The sequence below is a fragment of the Pituophis catenifer genome, unplaced genomic scaffold (assembly GCF_029215685.1).
Source record: "Pituophis catenifer annectens isolate HBS135680 unplaced genomic scaffold, rPitCat1.0.hap2 SCAF_8, whole genome shotgun sequence".
Classification (NCBI taxonomy): Eukaryota; Metazoa; Chordata; class Lepidosauria; order Squamata; family Colubridae; genus Pituophis; species Pituophis catenifer.
This window is the reverse complement of record NW_027256888.1, coordinates 16,255,701-16,275,747: the sequence shown is the minus strand read 5'-3', so window position 1 is coordinate 16,275,747 and position 20,047 is coordinate 16,255,701. Positions and strand designations below refer to the sequence as shown.

Below are 20,047 nucleotides of genomic sequence, written 5' to 3'. Positions count from 1 at the left end.
CCCATCTCTGCCTCCGACACAGAGCCCTTGTCCGAGCCTTCCCCATGTTCCTCCCCATGTTCCTCCCCAGCCTCCTCACTGTCCGACTTTGCTGCCAGCTCCGCAGGACACCTGCAGACCACAACAGCAGCATTGCATATATCTTTTCTTTCTTTTTGGGAAACTGTTCAGTTAAGACATCTAGCTAGCTAGCTATCTACACATTTAATTGCCATCCACCACCATGTGTAGTAAACAAGGATAAAAATATAAATATTAAAGTTTTTTTTTTTTAAATGTTGAAGTCTCAATAACAACTCACATCATAGATTACATGCAACCATGGTGTTTCCTCAGGACCTATTTTAACCTTTAAAAACAAGGATTTGGCTCTTGTGATATTACAGTTCTCATCATCCTTGACAAATACAGCTTTAGTCACTCAGCTGTGGACCTTGCTGACTGGAGCTTATGGCAAATAAGAGTCCAACAAGTAAAATTTCTCTATTCTTCTATTAAGTTGCAATATCCTGAAATGTATTCCTGACATTGCCTTTCTTTTATGTGAAAGAGTTATTTAGTTTTTCAGGTCTTTAATGGTGCATCCATCATTGCTGTGGTTGAGTCCGTCCACTTTACTGCTCTTCTTACTTCTTTTTCCTTCCAAAACTTCACTATCTGTACTTCAATTGTCATCCAGGAATCAAGTCAGACTTTAAATGATAATGAACTATATTGCTGAAAGTTGCAGTGATTATGGTGAAAAACACTGACAGTGAAATAGTAATTTGTCCTTTGAAAGAGAATGGCAAAAATGAAGAGGCAAAACTAAAAATTTCAATTTTCATTTTTGGGAGATGCAGCCTTTAAAATAAAATTGGGTTGTTATTTTAATTTTAAAAAATAGATAGATAAATTCAAGGGTTTCATGGAGGCCCTGGATGTTTCACATGTGCTGTGGAAAAAAGAAAGAAGTTAAACATGAGCTTAGTGGAAAGGACATCCGATTCTCCTTTTGTTTAAGGTCTTTCTATTCTACCTTGGCTACCAAAAGCTTCTGGATGCTTTACAGCCAATATAGCATTGCATCTGTAGGAGATAAGCAGACTGAGGTTGGAAGGCTGGGTTAAACATGTCATCAGTTTGGAATCTTTGTGCTTCCACGAGAAACCTAAATCCGGCCTCCGTGAATTCCGTTGACCCTTCTCTAGCATCAGTTTAGCTTTGACCATTAGTTGACCAGGTTCTTCTATACAGGTAGCAATAATAAACTTCTCAGTGCGTTGAAGTCAGCTAGTGTTTGCACCTAACAGCATCCATATTATGGCTGACGATTATAATATCTGTGTAATATTGGTACCTCAACACTCTGATTTTCTTTTTTCTCACAATTCTTTTTTCTTTTGTATAATCTTTTTAAATAGTAAGCTTGAGGACAGCAACTTTCTATTTTTATTGAGAAGTAAGCCTTTTTGGGAAACATTCCAGCTGAAAGAGGCTAGAAATAGTACAGACAAATAAGTACATTAACCACAGTTTCTCTTTCTCTTTCTCTCTTTGAAGTTTTATGAAAAATGAGCCATAAAAATCTATTTATACTACTTCTAAATAGGCAAAAGTAATCAAAGCTATATTATTTCCCTTATTTTATTTTTGTATTTGTATTTTTCCTGGTTATTTTTATTTGTATTATTCTCTTGAGGAAATAATTTTGTGGGAATTGCATTTTGTGTAGGGATGCATTATTACATACTGTTGATCATCTTAACTGCTTATGATAATACTAGATATCTCTAAAAATGTTCCATGCTAATGTGGACATACCAGAGATGCCATTCCTTAAAAGCTCCATTAACTTTATAGAGAATTACTTGTGACAGAAGAAGAAGGAAGACTGCAAAAAGACAAGTGAACAGATTAGACTAGATAGCTGGTATGCTTTCTAAAGAATGAAAGCTAGATTGTTTTTAAACCATCTTAATTCCTCACAAGTTCGATCTTGCTTAACACATTTTTGAGATATATTTATGCAGAACTAAATGTCTGTACATACAGATAAATGAAAGAAAATCATTCACAAGACTAATATTGCTGAAAACCTACCCCAGTCTCCACGAAGAGAAAATTATGTATGTATGTATGTATGTATGTATGTATGTATGTATGTATGAAAATACATATTTTTCCTACAGCATTGGATCCAGATTAAGCCATGTTCTCCTTGAAAGTAATGGAATATGAGTAAGTTGTCATAGTGACTTAAATGGGATAATGTGAGTTCAGTCCAACCTTAATACATGGAATTAACCATAGTTGTTAGTTTACATGGTTTTAAATCGGGATTGGGTAAATTCTCAGGATACAGTAGATTCATGGTTAGTTATGACGATCAGTTGCATCCTCCTCCCCATGTTCTATAGAACAGATTTCCTATGGATTATGTTTCTATGTTTCAGACATCAGGGCTCTTTTTATTGCAATTCATTTTAACTAATGCTATTCTGGATTTTAGTGTAACCTGAACTGCATTTTGAAGGTTTTGACAAGTGCTATCAAGGATGTGGCTGTCTGGAATTTCTGAAGGAAAAAAAAACAAGTTCCAATTTGGGGGGGGGGGGAATGGAGTTCATAGCTATTCCACCAAAGCTTAAGATGCTTGTTAGTTCTTTAGGAAGGAAATCTTAACCAAAAAAGATGATCTTTCCTTGTGTCAGGTATCAAGCAAAATGCTACAGGAAGCAGATCTGTAGATTCACTCCATCTTACCAAAAGATTTTGTTTGGTCAGCTTTTCACTTCTGTGTCTTTATTTATTGGAAAAGTCTTTGCATCTTAACAAGCATCCTGTTCAGAGAAAAAGTGTCAACGTGTTTCCTTGCCAAGTTTCTTCTCAAATACTCGGACTTGGTAATAATATGATCATAGTGACACATACACCAACAGTTTGCATGAAGCTGTATCCTGAAGCAATGGGAAAACATTTTCTTACTCAGATTTTTTCCAGTAGCTAGATATACTTAATAATCCTATGAAAATGAGCATGCAGATATATTTTTGGAACACTTTCTTAACTTTTGAATTTCCATTTAGTTTTTCCCTTCTATACCATGAAGAAAAAGGGCAAATATTTCTGTATTGTATTCCATATCATTGAACTTCACCACATCAACTCAAATTTAATTTATTACACATCAAGTCAAATTTAATGCAAATATTATAGTATTTGTTGCATATATTTACAGTAATATTTTCTTATCAGTTTTAAGTTCCTCTTTAAGTATTTATTATTTTTGTTCTTTCATCATTTATGTACTATGTTTCTGTATGACTTTAACTCCTGCAGTATCTTTCTATTGCATAACAGAAATCTTTCAGTATTCATGTCCTTCAGATAATGGGAAACATTTCACACAATTGATGAATCATTATTATATTATTAGCACACTTGTGTGTCTCTGTCTTTACATTAATCTGAAGTCTCAATATGCCTACTAAACACTCTACTTGTTACTCTCCTTTTACTATATAGATAATATATCTATTCTAAATTATTGAAAAATACTATAGTTCTAGCATTCTGTCAGTTGTAATTTATTAATATTTAATATAGTACATACTTTTAATATATTTGGTTTTAAACTTTTCTCAATACATATTTTGAGGCAGCACAAATCATCACATTCTTTAAAAAGAAGTAAGTAAGAAAAGTAAACTCCTTGGGATTTCCTTAAATTGCCTTAGAAATCCTACTTAATTTATCTCTAGGTATAATGTACAATAAGCACTAACAACTTAAATTCTTGTAATCATTACATAGTAAAGGATTAACTTCCTTTTAGTATTTATTCAGAAGTTTTACCATTAACTGAGCCACCTTCCTGTTAATTAGTTTTCCCTCTTCCTGAATTAACAAAACTACTGTTTATTGTTTACTGATGACCTCCTGGAATGAAAAACTGCTGTTGATTAAATAACTTCAGCAAATACTTTGAAACAATACATATGTACTTTTCACAAAGTGATGTATGTATTTATTTAGCCTAAATAATCACATAAAGTAAGTCTACGGAACAAAAGGCAGAAAATAGAAACTTCATGTTATAGCCCAAACTGAACCTGGTATATTCTTACGATATATAATTATCTACTCTACTGGATAATCAGAGTTTATAATTTCCTGTTTATTTTTTACTTCCATCAACGTCCCTTTAGGTGTTAGAAGTTAATTTAATTAGGCTTAATAAGGAAAACATTTGGCTATTTCTTTTTAATTTTCAAAATGATACTCTGTGATAAGATCCCCTTTTACTAAAAAGTGAATTGTTAAATTTGGGAAGATAGATAAGCAAAATCATATGATGTAAAATCTGTAATCCTTCGCAAAAACTCATAGGGAGAGAGAACTTTTCTGAAGTGAGAATTATACTTTAGGTCACAGATTATATCTATAGGGGCTTTTTTGCCCCTTTTTATTGCCCTCCTTTTTTATAATAAATCAACAGTTTACAACTTCTGCACTTGAAAATTGGAAAGAGTTTTGAGGAATTGTCAGAGTACAATACCTGTAATAAACTATAAGAAATGGAATGTCAATAAAAGTTTGTAAAAAGAAATTGGAAATAATGCAGAGGGGTTTCTAAAGCATTTTGATTCAAAATGCTAAAGTAATACCTTTTACAAGGAGATACTTTTATAAGTACACAGTTAAAACATAGGAACATCAGCAGTGCGCTGCTGGAATAGACCTCTGGCCCATCTCACAATGGCCAACTAATTACACAAGGAAGCCCATAATCTCCCAGGAGTTGCATTTCAGAGGCAGACACCTGGTAATTAAGGCTAGTAGCTAATAGTTAAACTTAATATACTATACATATATACACATATACACATTTATACATACATACATACATACATACATACATACATACATACATACTACTATATGTGGTGAGAAGAATGTGCAAGAGTGAATATCAGTTGACTTTTAGGAAGGTAGGCAGGAAGTCAGAATAGCCTTGACTGCATGATGCAAGCAATCCAGTCATCCCCTCTGCCAGTAAAATAACCCATCTACTTGCATTAATAGCATACATTTCCAGTGACTCAGTTAACTCCTGTGACAGCTGCCTTCCTAGCTATGATAAAAGAGACTGAAAGGCAGTTATTTCCCCTTCTGACTTCCTTTCATTTCACCTTTTTTGAGTAGAAAGAGAGCCATTATGTCTAGACGTAATAATGACGTAGTAGTATGTTACCAAAGCATCAAGAAATATTATTTAGCAGATTTTAAGGCTAAGCCCACTAATGCCCTTGGAGAAATAAATGATTAGCATTTTTCTAGTCTGTCCTCATATTGCCTCTCTTTTTTTTACAATTCTATTTCAGTTTGAATTCTAGTCCAAGGCTGAAATAAAGCATTCCTCTCTTCTTACGGTGTTTAAAATATACTTATCTTTTAGCATAATGATCTCTTCCTCCTTTACTGATGACATCATTATCTATCCACTTTTACAGAGCTTCAGATTATTCAGTTTGGGTACTTCGAGAGCCTTTACCAAAATAGCTACCAAGTATGTGGCCCAGAAATCTTATGGAAAAGTAAAATCATATTATTAGGTCAATGGAAAATTCAGTAATTTTCCAAGAAATGTAGAAAAGGAATGTTCTATGTATGTTTATCACTTGTTGTATCTTATGAGTAATTATTGTAACTATGATCTATGACCTATCACTTTGTTATTTGTGTGTACACTGACAGCTTCTGCACCGGAGACAAATCCTTGTGTGTCCAATCACACTTGGGCAATAAAGAATTCTATTCTATTTAGGATTAAGCATCTACTGTATATAAAGGTTGAACTATGAAACAATGGAAATCAGTCAAAATCCTATTTGAGTTTGAGATTTTATTGGAATTTATGTCTCAGGATTCAGAGACAACATGTTTACATTCAAACTGATTTGAGATTTGATTCATTAAAATGCTTTCCTGTATGATATAATAGGGAATATAAAACGAGTGTAACAGACAGCAGTGTACCCACTGATTACCATAAACACTACAGCATAGTTGTCCAACCTTTTGCCTTGCCCGGGCCTCGTTGAGTGAAGAGGAATTGTCTTGGGCCACATATAAAATATATAACATGGTTGCCCAACCTTAATCACATAATGATGTTAAAAGTTTATGATCTTGTAGGGTTGCCTTACTAGCTGCCCATAGCTGCATGTATCCTGCAGACCACAGGTTGGACATGCCTACTCTACAGAGATATTGTATGAACCAATGCAGAAAGTTTTCTGTTTCACTTAAAGAACATAAAAACTGAAAAACGGTTTAAAAAGTCTTACTAAAGAATCCTTGGATTGCTTGTTTTTCTGGGCTGGCAGAATTGTTGGCATGGGTTATTGACAACAATTGTGCTCTTCTGGATATGATGCAATTACATGCTATTTATGCAACAATTTAAGAAACCGCAGAAGGATGTGTGTTACTATTATTGTGTGTAAAATGAGCTATGTGGCAAAGAAGTAGTCTTTATGTGCAATAAATAGCCAGCACAGTATTTCTTACCTACTTGTATAATTAGCTAAAAAGCCAAACTACCTAAGCAAATTTGAGCAAAACAATAAAAAATATCAGCAACAGAGTGCCACTTTCTCATAGGTAGAGTTTGAAGAAGGGATAAAATTTGCTGGCTGATTACATTTGTCAATATTAGAGAGGGCATTCAACCTGCCTAACTTTTCCATATATGGAAATAAATCAGGAATAATGTTTGAGACTCCTTAAAACCAGAATATCAACAGAATCAATAAATACCTCACATTTCTTCAAAGCATTTAGGCACTGCTTTGATTGTATGGCAGTCAATTCAAATATTTGTTTTGTGAAAGAGAAATCTCCTTTTAATTGAATCATCTACTACTATAAGCATTGCATAGCTAGTGAAAAATTCATTATCTGAAATATTTGTAATGTTATATTCACTGTCCCCCCACCTTCTCCATCACACCTTTTTCAGATATTTGTTGTATATAGTTTTTGAAATCGTTTCAAGCTTCTTTCAGTAAATAATTGCATTTTCTTTTCTTTTTTTTTTAAAAATCATATTTATATAATTTTCCTCCCCCACCCCATTATGCTTAGATATATGGAAGTTATGCCTTCAGAAAGATCTTAATGTTACATTACTAAAAGTATTTCCTAATGCGTTATTGGAGAAATTGTACATTCTAAACAAAATTTTGGAATGGGCAAAGAATTGCAGGAATGACATGATTATATTGTAGCAGAATTTATATTATCTTATAATTAAAACATTTTAAGAATGTTATACAGTTTCTCTATGATTTCAAACCCAAGAATGAAATCTGACTCCTGGGTGTTTGAAGTGAGTGATTCTGAGTGGTGATATCCGTCCCATTAAAGCATTTCATAGCATTCCATTCCATTCCATTCCATTCCATTCCATTCCATTCCATTTTGTGGCATTCTAAATCTATAGCAGAATCAGAAATAGTTGAGAAACAAAGAAGAGTCAGTTGCTTGTACAGCATAGTTTTAGGCTTCTGTTTCATAGCATCTCACACAGATCACCTGGTCTCAATAGGATGAAGTATTTTGCTAGTGAAGAGCCAGTTTGGTGAAGTGGTTAAGGCATCAAACTAGAAACTGGGAGACTATCAGTTCTAGTCCCACCATGGGCCAGTTACTGTCCCAAAGCCCTAAGAAGGAGGCAAATGACAAACCACACTTCTGAGAAACTTTTACCAAAAAATTGCAGATAATTGTCCAGGCAGTGTCTCAAAATAGGACAAGATTAAATAGAAGGAGAAAAAATTGTTGATAATAAAACAGCTTATCCCAGGGAAATAGCATTTATGAAACACTATTATGAAGAGGAACATTAAGCAGCCTGGTTAAGAGGTTGCAATCTTCTGTATGCAATAATCATAAACAATCAATCCACTGTAAACTATTTCCGTTCAATTTAGAGAGCAAGCATTTTGTTCAAAATTTGCTTGTTTGTCAATGTTAGCCAGACTAACATTGTTACATACTACTTTGAACTCACTAAAAAAGGGGGATGAATTTGGAAAAAAAATAAGCAAAACAAGTTGTTCAAACTGTTACTGTTAATAAAAAGATTCATATTTTAAGTTTGTATCAGCTTGATAGTTACACTTTGGAATTCTATGTAAGGAAAAAAGCAATTAGATGGTTTTAACAAAGTCCCCACCATGTTAATTTGATACATTTAAAAATGCATAAATGGGCAACTGTGCTCACAAAATGGAAAATTCTGCAGAAGCAAGCATATTTTTATGCTTCTGTGGTAACAGTGAAAGCACAGAACAATCAGTAGACTGTTCAATTCTACAATAAACAGTTACGTATTTCTAGCAATGTTTCCAGTGCTACTGATGTGCGTTGTAAATTACTATAGTCCCCTTGCTGAAGACAATCAGCAAACACAACTATTTTTTTTTTTAATTTGATTTATATGCCGCCCTTCTCCGGAGACTCGGGGCGGCTTACAATGCGCTAAGCAATAGCCTTCATCCTTTTGTATATTTATACAGTCAGCTTATTGCCCCCACAACTGGGTCCTCAATTTACCTACCTTAGAAAGGATGGAAGGCTGAGTCAACCTTGAGCCTGGCAAGATTCGAACCTGCAGTAATTGCAGGCAGTTGGTCTTAATAACAGGGTGCTTTAGACCACTGTACTACCAAGGCTCAGTAATGCTTTATTTTTTCCTGTTTCTGTGCTTTATTACAGCCATAATACTTCAGAGAGGTCAAGGTTCCATCTCTCAATATTTCAAGCCGTTGTGATCAACTTTTTATGCATGTAGTATGTAGGCTTGGAAATCTAGGAGTTGTTGTCTCAACACATTTAGATCAGTGGTGAAATCCAATTTTTTTTACTACTGGGTCTGTGGGCGTGGCTTGGTGGGCGTGGTGTGTGGCTTGGTGGGCGTGGGAGGAGAAGGATACTGCAAAATCTCCATTCCCAACCCACTCCAGGGGAAGGATACTGCAAAATCTCCATTCCCTCCCCACTCCTGGGGAAAGGATACTACAAAAACCCCATTCTCACCCCACCTTGGGGCCAGGCAAAGGTGATATTTGCCAGTTCTCCGAACTACTCAAAATTTCTGCTACCGGTTCTGCAGAACCTGTCAGAACCTGCTGGATTTCACCCATGATATAGATCACATGATAATAACAGGAACCAGCAGTGTAATGTGATTGTAGAAAAGGCAAATATAATTGAAGCTACAAGGGAAGAGTTTATATATTCTAATCTACAGAATTAAGAGTTCCACCTTACTCAGCTTTGAACAGATTGCCTCTTGAGTATTATGTTCTTTTCTTACATTGTGGTTTTCTTACATTGTGGTTTAAGAATTCATACATATTAGAACATTCATTGAAAAACTTTCAGGATGATTAGATGTTTAGATACTCAGCCTGGATATATTTAACAATTCAAGTGGAACTGATTTATCCGGAAAGGTGGGTGTGTGTGTGTTCCTCATCAACAGAGATGTCCAAATGGAGGCTCACAGCTATAAATTAGGGATACTTTAATAAAGATTCTTGCAGTGTTTTGACTTGATAGTCTAAAATGACTATACTCTTTTATCATGTTAAGGGAGGTTCATGATTTAGCTACTGAGAATGAAATAAAGTTAAAAAACCAAATACAGAACTCTTTTGAGTCCAACTGATTTATTGTTAAGTTCCTTAGACTTTAAGGAAAACATTTATAATAACAAATGCCTTTTCCTAGACAAATCTGTCAGGCAGAAAACTGTAAAGACTATATTATTCTTAAGCAGAAAATACATAATTAGAACTATGATGTGAGTTAAAATATTAACTACAACTATAGGGATCAATTGATCATAAATTACTGCTCTGGAATACAGTGAAAAACCCTTTTTTTCTATATCAAATGTTGTCTCAAAGTACAATTGCTATTTGTTCCACAATATACAGGTATAGAGCTCTCCAGTTAACATGTAGTTTGTTGTCTCAAAGATTCTGCTAAGCTTTTGTAGATGAGTTAATCAACATGGTTAAAAGAGGTTGCCAGAAACTTTTTTGGAGATAAAGAACTTCATTTTCATGTCTTCTGCAATTCTCTTTAACTTCTTGGGACAACATAACTAATAACATACAAAAAGAAGGAACAATTCTTCTTATTGTTAGGGTTTTAGATTCCAGTGTTGAGGTACATGGATATCATCTCAAATGCATGGAATTGATTGGATTTCCTGTCTGTACTTGGGTCTTTTTAAAGCTGGTTGTTACTGACACAATAAACCAAGATGTTGAATAGAAGCATCTTGAGTTTTGGTCATGAGACATGTTTGAAGAAACTTTGAATCTAAAAGATTGTAAGCCTATCCAGCTTTCCACTGTATCCACAAACAGAAGAAAGAATGATTAAAGTTCATGTAGAGAAGGTCAAATTTTATGGTGTCCCATTTCAGGCAGTGGATTATTATTATTTTTTTAAAAAAAGAAGGAATAGAGCTTTTACTGTTCTTCCCATTCTGTATCAAGGCATGGAACTCTGTAGTAATGTGCTTTCATCAGTGAAGCAGGGGTGAAATGCTCTCGGTTCGGACCGGATCAGGTGATCCGGTAGCGGTTGTGGCAGGTGGTTCGGAGAATCGGTAGCGAAGGCGGGACGAGGCTCCGCCCACCCACCCGGGTGTCATTACTTCCTGGTTTTAACCAGGAAGTAATGTGTTTTCTACGCTCTGCGAATGTGCAGAAGGTTTTGCTCATGCACAGAGAGTCTGCACGCGCATGTGATGCACACATGTGCGAGCGAACCGGTAAGGAAGATAAGTAGATTTCACCTCTGCAGTGAAGGTTTGTTAGCCACTGCTTTCTAAATCAATCTAATGCAACTTCCAAGTGTTCCTCAAAGGCAAATCTATGTAGATCATACTTCATTAGTATAAATGGATGGTGATAAAGGCATGAATCACCGTAGCAACCTCTCCTCTCCAGGTAGGGTTGCAACAGGCATACCTGCCTTAGATGGGAAACACCCCCCCCCCCATGACTGTGGCCATGGCTGTAACCTTCAAAACATTTATTGTTTAAGGGCTACTGCCCCACTATCAAGGGAATCAATTAGAGCAGAGAGAGAATATTGTATTGTACTGTAATACTATACCAATGGATAAACAGTATCACTACCTTACTAGGATTCAGTTCAAACTTGTCCTTTCTCATCCAGAGCCTTTAGGGATCTGGACAAGACTTCAGCAGTATCAACCAGTCTGTTTTGAGGTAATGATACAGAGTTGGGTATCATTATTGACAATACCAGCCCCCATATCTTCAGCTGACCTTTCCTGAAATTTACATGGCTTCATGTAAATTTTAAATAAGAGGGGGAGAGAAACAACTCTTGTGACACCCTTTAGGAGAGTAGCCATTGTACTGACTTCCCCCCTCCCCGGCCCCAAACTGGAACCATCCTTCAAAAAATGAACAGAACCAGGGCAACAGTTTTTCTCAACTCCAGCCCTTATATAAGAATAACCAGTAGTATTGAAGACTGTTGTGATGTCCAAAAGGTCCAGGATGGATGACGGTTTTCTACTCATGTCCCAGCCAAAATCATTCACTTGCAAACATCAATATCACCATTCCATGTCTATACAGGCTCCAGGATTGGTTTGTAGGCATTTGAAAATCCATAATATTGTTCAAAGAATCATATTGTCCTGATTCTTTTAACTTATCCAATATTTTATTACAAATTACTGGGTTGGTCTCATATATTTTTTTAAAAAGTTCAAGTAATGGAGTGGTAATGTTTTTGTCAAGACTGAATATAGTGTCCTTACATAAGAGCAGATTAGAAAGCAGATTAGAAATCTCATTCCTCAGTGAATCAGCAGCAATTACTTTTATAAGAACAAGCTCATACAAGATTAAATAAGTATACGTCTTCTTAAAATAATACAATGCTAACACCAAAAATATAACCAATGGAGCCTATGTGTGTATGTGTTGTATGTATGTGTGTACAACATGTCACAGAAGTGAGTATACCCCCTCATATTTTGTAAATATGTAAGTATATCTTTTCATGTGACAACACTGAAGACATTAACGGCTGTGTGTTACATTATTTTGAGGGGACAACACATGTACACTGATATACGAGCTATATATTCACTACTTTACATTGTAGCCAAATGTCATTTCTTCAGTGTTGTCACATGAAAAGATATACTTACATATTTAGAAAATGCGAAAATCACTTCTATGACATACTGTATGTACACACACACACACACACACACACACACACACACACACACACATCTTTAATGACCCCGTAATCCTTGTGGGGTGGAGTCGGGACAATTGAATGGAGCTGGGGTGTGTGTGTGTGTACATATAGTACGTCACAGAAGTGATTTTTGCATTTTCTAAATATGTAAGTATACCGCCTCCCCCCAATCAGTCTGAAAAGCAGGAAAGGACTGCTGATGTAATATATGTAATTTCATTTCATTTTATATCTCTTTTTAAAAGTTTTATTAATCATAATTACAGGTTTATGTATTCTGGTGTTATGGTTTCTTGCCTAAAGATTGTAGTAAAGGTTAAGATGATGTAATGATACTCTGTATGATTTCCCCACTTTGCATTTTCATTTTGAATAAGGAGAATATTCATATATAACGAAGGGGGTAAACAGTGGAATGAACAATTGAATAGTTTCTAGCTTGTCACATTGTCCTTACACTGTAATTAAAATTCATATATGTCCAGGCATCTCCTAACTTGGCAACTTTAAGACTTGTGGACTTCAACTCCCAGAATTCCCCAGCCAGTCTGATCAAATCCATGCAGATTTTATAGTTATATTATACATATATATTTTGGTTTTATTTGTGTTAATTGATTAAACTTTGTCATATGTGAGCGCTTTGCATAAAGAATGGAAATTGTGCCATTTTGTTACTACTCTACCAAGCATACTGTACATCCCACCATTTGATAGTCTTAGGCGAGTGCTGAAAAGGGAGCATGCATGCGTGCTGCAACCTGGAAGAGCAGTTGCCCTGGGGGCATGCGTGCAGCGGGAAATGAAATTCTGGTTTCCGGCACGTGCATGCATGCTGGCCAGCTTGTGGTTACTGGCTCACATGCTCGCGCGACAATCTGCTGGCCTGCGCCCATGCTCATGCCAGAAAAGAGAAGACCAGCTCTTCCAGTTTCCGGCACTGCTGCACGCACGAAGGCCAGCTGATCATCGCGTGCACATGTGCGCCAAAAACTTGGAAGAGGAACGGGCAATGCCGCACATGCCAGGAAACATGGCTCCACATGTGACTTCGGGCATGCGTGACATAGGTTCGCCATTACTGTCTTAGGCATTTAGTATAAAGCTGGGAATTGTAATAAATGGTACCGAGCGTTTTTATTTGTTCTGGTCTCTGGTCTGTAATAAACTGATTGATTGATTATATAAAGCTGAACAGCTGATTGTGCCATTCAGAGTAGTGTAGAATTGTAAATCATGGGTGTATTTATACCACTATCATTTTCAGGGCTGACAAACATTGAGAGTTGTCGTTATGGAACAGCAGAAGGACTATATGTTCCCCATTCATGACTTGATGGATCACACATTATTAAAACCTTTAATGGCATTTCTGATGTACATAATCCCCATTTTTCTTAATAGGGATGTATTCTTTGAAATACATTACATTAAAGATGGTGGAATAAATATTATTTAATATATACTGAAGTCAGACTAAACTTCAGCTCCTGAAGTTTAATTTTTTTTACATCTATTTATATAATACTTGTATATGTTCAGAAATATATATTTCTCTCCACCCCCTCCCATCCATCCATCCATCATCTATCTATCTATCTATCTATCTATCTATCTATCTATCTATCTATCTATCTATCTATTTATCTATCATCTATCTCAGGGGTGAAATGCTCCCGGTTCGGACCGGCTCGGGCGAGTAGGTAGCGATGGCGGTGGGCAGTTCGGAGAACCGGTAGCAAAAATCCCTGCCCCTGCCCCCCATGCCCAGCTGAGCCCTGCGATCATCAGAGCCTTTTTTTCCTTTTAAATGGCTCTGACCAGCCAAGCTCTGACATCCCAGCTGCGTTGCCTGCTAATCAGGCAACTCAGCTTGGATCGCCAGAGCCATGTAAAAGAAAAAAAGTTTCTTCCCCCCCCCCCCCAGCCTTCAGCTTGCTTACCTTGGCTGCTGATCGCATGACGATCGTAATCCATGCATCAGCAAGCAACTGAATCTCCCTGCCTGCAATCAATCTCATCTGTGAGCAGCTCTTTCTGCCTGCCTGCCTTCCTGCCTAGATTTGTGGACTTCAACTCCCAGCAAAGCTGGCTGAGGAATTCTGGGAGTTGAAGTCCACAAGTCTTAAAGTTGCCAAGGTTGGAGACCCCTGTTCTATTGGGTAAGTTTTTTTCCCCTTTGGGAGCTTTAAAAAAAATAGTTAATTGGGGTTTTTTTTTAGTTGTTCTTTTTTTAGACCTAGCCATTTAAAGTTTAGGAAGTTTTAAATTTATATAAAATTTATATATGCTTTTATATAAAAATAAAAATAAAATAAAATAAAATAATATTTGTGCAGCTTTCTGAGATTTAGTGTGTTTCTATAGTGTTTCACTCTAACTACACAAACACACAAAATCTCACAAAGCTGTATGTGGAATTTTGTGTGTGTAAAGTGTGAAAGTTGTTTTTTTTGGGCTTTTTGTAGTTGTGTGAGGTTCCTGCTTGTTGCAGGGGCCATTTTGGGTCTAGCACAGCTGCTTTTACATTGTGGGTGAGCCAGTGGTGCTGTGTTGGGTTTTGTAGGTTAAAAAAGGGCAAAGAAGTGACATTGACTTGGCCACGCCCACCCAGTCACCTTACCACCAAGGCCCGCCCACTAATTAAGCCACGCCCACAGAACCGGTAGCAAAAAATTTTAGATTTCACCCCTGATCTATCTATCTAAAATCTGAGCAGTTTGAACTAGTGGTTAAGGCAGCAGACTAGAAAGTGGAAGATCATGTATTCTAGTCCTGCCACAGCCACGAAAGACAGCTGGGTGACCGTCACTCTCTCTTGGCACAACCCACCTGATAAGGTTGTTGTTGGGGGGACAATAGGAGGAGGAAGGCATGTGGATGTGGTCACAACGTTGAGTTACAGTATTTGTAAAAATAATAAAGGCGGGATACAAATAAATTAATAAATATTGTAACATATTTAACTATTATATGATAATTATATAGTCCACTGCATATCCTTCATTTATCCTATATTTATCGGGGAAGAAAAGGCTGCTAAGAAAAGGCAAAAATTCATGCAGAACATTTGGATGCAACAACAGTTAGTATAATAACTATTACATATTACAACATATGTAACATTGATGTTTGGATAATTAAGATCAATACTATGTTACTGAAATTTTATCTTTTACTTGATGAAATTCTAATTTTTAATACTTTTTTTTTGATTAGCTAGTCATCTACAAATTTCATATGCATTGGACTATAGCTGTTTACCTCTGCTGAGATAATTTTGTCCCACCATTAATATATTTTACTCAAAATAGTTGGTTTTTCTGTTTTAGAATATGTATGTAAGCCACTTATTTATAGATTTCAAAAGTTTTCAGAATATTTTATTATATTTTAATACATTTTCTCAAAACAAAGACATATATAACTTTGCCTTATGTGCATATATTTTATTTATTTATTTATTTATTTATTTATTTATTTATTTATTTATTTATTTATTTATTTATGTATGTAATTTATATGCCGCCCTTCTCCCGTAGGACTCAGGGCGGCTTACAAAAACGACAGAGAATTACATAAACAGTTAAAATCAATTTAAAATTAATTAAAATCAAATTAAAATTATGAAATATTTAGAATCCCCCAACGGATTCAGCCCATATGGCGAAAAAGCCACGTCTTTAATTCGCGACGGAAGGAGAGGATGTCTGGGGCTATCCTGAGGCCGGTGGGCAGCTCATTCCAGAGGGTTGGCGCTCTAACAAAGAATGCCCTCCCCCTAGGGGCCGCCAGCCGACACTATCTGGCTGACGGAACCCTGAGGAGGCCCGCTCTGTGCGAGCGCACCGGACGGTGGGAGGAAGGCAGGAGATGATCCTGCAGATACCCCGGGCCTAAGCCATGTAGGGCTTTACAGGTTAGCACCAGCACCTTGAAACGAACCCGGAGAACCACAGGCAGCCAGTGCAGCTCGTGCAGGAGAGGTGTCACACGGGAGTATCGAGAAGCCCCCATAACAACCCGTGCGGCCGCATTTTGTACTAACTGTAGTAATATTGATTAAACTGGTAATGGTGTATTGTATTTATAGCTGAATTGAACCTATTATCATTGGACAATTTTTCCCAATTTCTTCCTCTCTCTATTATTAATTTCTAAATATGATCACTTATAGTAAAATTTTGTTAATATGCCCAAAAATGAAAGCATTATGTGCTAAAAGCCACATTGAGATATGTATACCTCATAGGGCTGACCTTGGTATCAAGTTGTATGACTATTCAATACTTCGTTGCTTGATAAATTTAGCAAATTTGTTTTCATTGTTTGCCTGGAGAACTATATTTTCCTGGGAGAGGTAATTAAAATGAAGTCTTATTAAATTTAAAATGAAGTCAGTATTATTCCAGTTTCCCAAATCACTCAACCAACACATCTGGAGGGCAACTATAGGGGAAGAATGGATTAGGTCAGTTGGAAAAGGTTATGATTTGTCAGTGAACTTTCCTTGCTGTTTATACCTTTATGAAATGTTTGAGGACTAGATTTAAGTCATAGAACAATCTGACTTAAATAGAAGTAAACAGAAAAGTAAAGTTTCTTTTAAAGTACATAGAAAGTGTCACAGTGTACAATTTACTTATTCATCTAGTCATAAAATATTTATGTCTGTTTTTGCCATGCAAAGTGTCCCTGTGGAGTGGTTTATGTAGTCTTTTAAAATAGTGAGCTGGAAAAAGAATACTTTCTTCAAAATTGTTATCAATCCAACAAAATGGATTGATAGCTTAGCACCCTTGCAGTGTAAGTATGTTGATAGATTTCCTAAAGTTTTTTTTTAATGAAAATATATATAAATAATTCATTCTCCCTGGGTTGCTGACAAGCTTGGACATGTCCTTGATTTCATCATTTTACATTCATTCCAAATTTAAAGAGTTAAATTGCTATATAATTGTTCTGCCTCCCAGTACTATCTGGCTTGTTGCCTATTTTGTATTTCAATATCAGGTTTTTTACACTGTGTGCCTGTCAAATTGGAATGCTGAACTACAGTTCATTTCAAAACAGTGAAAGAGGCTGAAGACATACTTGGCTTGATTTGTTCTTCTAGGTTATTGCTTTCCATTGCGAAATCAATGTCAATGTTACACACATTTTTAAACAGGGTATTATAATTGTCAGCAAATGTAGAGAAACCTAATCTTTACAGCAAAAGGAATATAGTAAAGATAACTTTTTCTGATAAATATTCCTTGAGAAAATTGTTGAGTATCAGAATTCTGATAAATTTAGCCATAGCTATTATCATTATGGAGTGTTCTGACTTATTATAATAATATTACTGCTAATACATACCAAAGTAATATATTACTTTCCTTGCTGTTTATACCTTGATTGATTGATTGATCGATCGATCGATTGATTGATTGATTGGTTCGATTTATATGCCGCCCTTCTCCGGAGACTCAGGGTGGCTTACAATGCGTTAAGCAATAGCCTTCATACTTTTGTATATACCTGCTTAGTAGGGTTTTCGCCCCCCCCCCACTAAGCGGTGTACTTTTTTATACAAAATCAGCTTACTGCCCCCACAATCCGGGTCCTCATTTTACCTACCTCGAAAGGATGGAAGGCTGAGTCAACCTTGAGTCTGGTGAGATTTGAACTTGCAGTAATTGCAGGCAGCTGGTGCTACTTAATAGCACTATAGTCTGCTACGCCACCAAGGCTCTTCATTTTATTTAATTTACAATGAAAACCACACAATTGAACAATTTTCCTGATCATGTCTATGTATCTACACTGTAAGCATCTACTTTAAGGCAGAAGAGGTTTGAAGGTAAGAAGTCACACTGAAGAGTTTATAACTTTTATCAGTAAAGTAACTCTGAAGGATATTGTACAACATACATTTTGAAGACGTTAGAAAAATCGAATATATATATTCCAGGCATGATGCTAGTGCTCATGATCAGAAAGTAATAATTGTAGTAGAAATTTAATCTTTGCAATAACTTACATTCAAGAAACATGTATCATTTTTTTGTATATGAAATTTACCATGATTTTCATTTGTGACAAAATAGGTACCTTCCCTAATTCTTTGGCTTGGCACTGGAGCAACATAGAATATTTATCTGAGGCTTCCCTCCTCACCCTGCCAGATAACTATCTCATTGAATGTTTCAGTCACAGAGTTACATTTTAATTACACTTTTAAATTGCAGTCCTCATTCCACAATCTTAATCTCACCCGCCTCAATTTATTTTTCCATAAATTCCATTGTCAACAATTCATTTTCTATTACCCTTTTCAGTAAGTGCTTATTAGGTATCAGAGATAAGGAGTTAGTCTAATTGGTTTTCATGAAAAAGTAAAAACAAAATACAAAAAACCCTAAATGTAAGCAAAATTTTAAAATAAGAACTTTAGTTATTAAATATACAGTACATTATGCTATTTCATCCAGTGTAACTACTTAGATTGACGGTAGCTAGTTGTGCTTTTTGTTTGTTTGTTTGTCTGTTTGTTTCTCAACTTCATTATATTCAAATGAACTTTTAGAAGCTTTCTTTTTATATTTAAAGAAGCTTTAAATACTTTTAGAAGCTTTCTTTTAAATATTCCAACTAAGATTCTTCCACCCTTCTTTCTCTTTCTTATTTTCTTTCTGAACTATAGATTTTCTCCTCCTCTTTCTCTGATTATAAAAATTTGAGTTTACTCTCACCATTCTAAAAAGCCGTTGCTTACTAATTGCCAGAGTATTTTGCTTCTGAATCAAGAAGAAAGCAATTACTCTTTAAGCTCTTAAAATATGGATTTAACCCTTCTCAGTTATATATCCATATTTACAGTTTTTACATGCATTTCAAAACAGCTTGTGCTCAATTTTGTCACAAGTTGCAGTACATGCTGTGCAACTCAATTTTTAAACAGATTTAATATAGAGTACAAGTGATGATTGCACAGATGAGGTCCAAATACGTCTCTCCTGCAACCCCCTGCATATCAGATGCAAAGAATCAGGATCATACATTAAGTTGCAGGCAAAAAGATTTATTGCTCAAACCTATACACAAGAATTAGAATTCTTTTATTGGCCAAGTGTGATTGGACACACAAGGAATTTGTCTTTGGTGCATATGCTGTCAGTGTACATAAGGAGAATAAAATACATTCATCAAGAATAAGAAGATACAACACTTAGTGATAGTCAGGGTTACTAATAAGCTATCAAATGGTTCTAGGAAACAAGTAAAAATAATATAAATTGAAAGATACAAGTACATGGTTATAGTAAGAAGTGGGAAGAGATAGATACTAGTAAGGAAGAGAAGAATAATAGTAATACAGTCTTAGTAAATTATTTGACAGTGTTGTGGGAATTGTTAAGCAGAGTGATGGCTTTTGGGGGAAAAACTGTCCTTGTGTCTAGTTGTTCTGGTCTGCAGTGTTCTATAGAGTCGTTTTGAGGATAGAAATTTAAACAATTTATGTCCAGGATGTGAGGCATCTGTAGATACTTTCACAGCCCTCTTTTTGACTCGTGCAGTATACAGATCCTCAATAGAAGGCAGGTTGGTAGCAATTATTTTTTCTGCAGTTCTAATTATCTGTTGAAGTCTGTGTTTGTCTTTTTGGTTGCAGAGCCAAACCAGGCTCAATAATTCCTCTATAGAACTGTATCAGCAGCTCTTTGGGCAGTTTGAGCTTTCTGAG

General features: G+C 35.8%; 1 protein-coding gene across 1 annotated transcript in view; it reads left to right on the top strand.

The window, feature by feature from the left end:
• TLL1 (tolloid like 1) overlaps positions 1 to 20,047 on the top strand; it is a 127,754-nt gene that overhangs the window by 53,338 nt on the left and 54,369 nt on the right. The gene's annotated exons all lie outside the window — the stretch shown is intronic.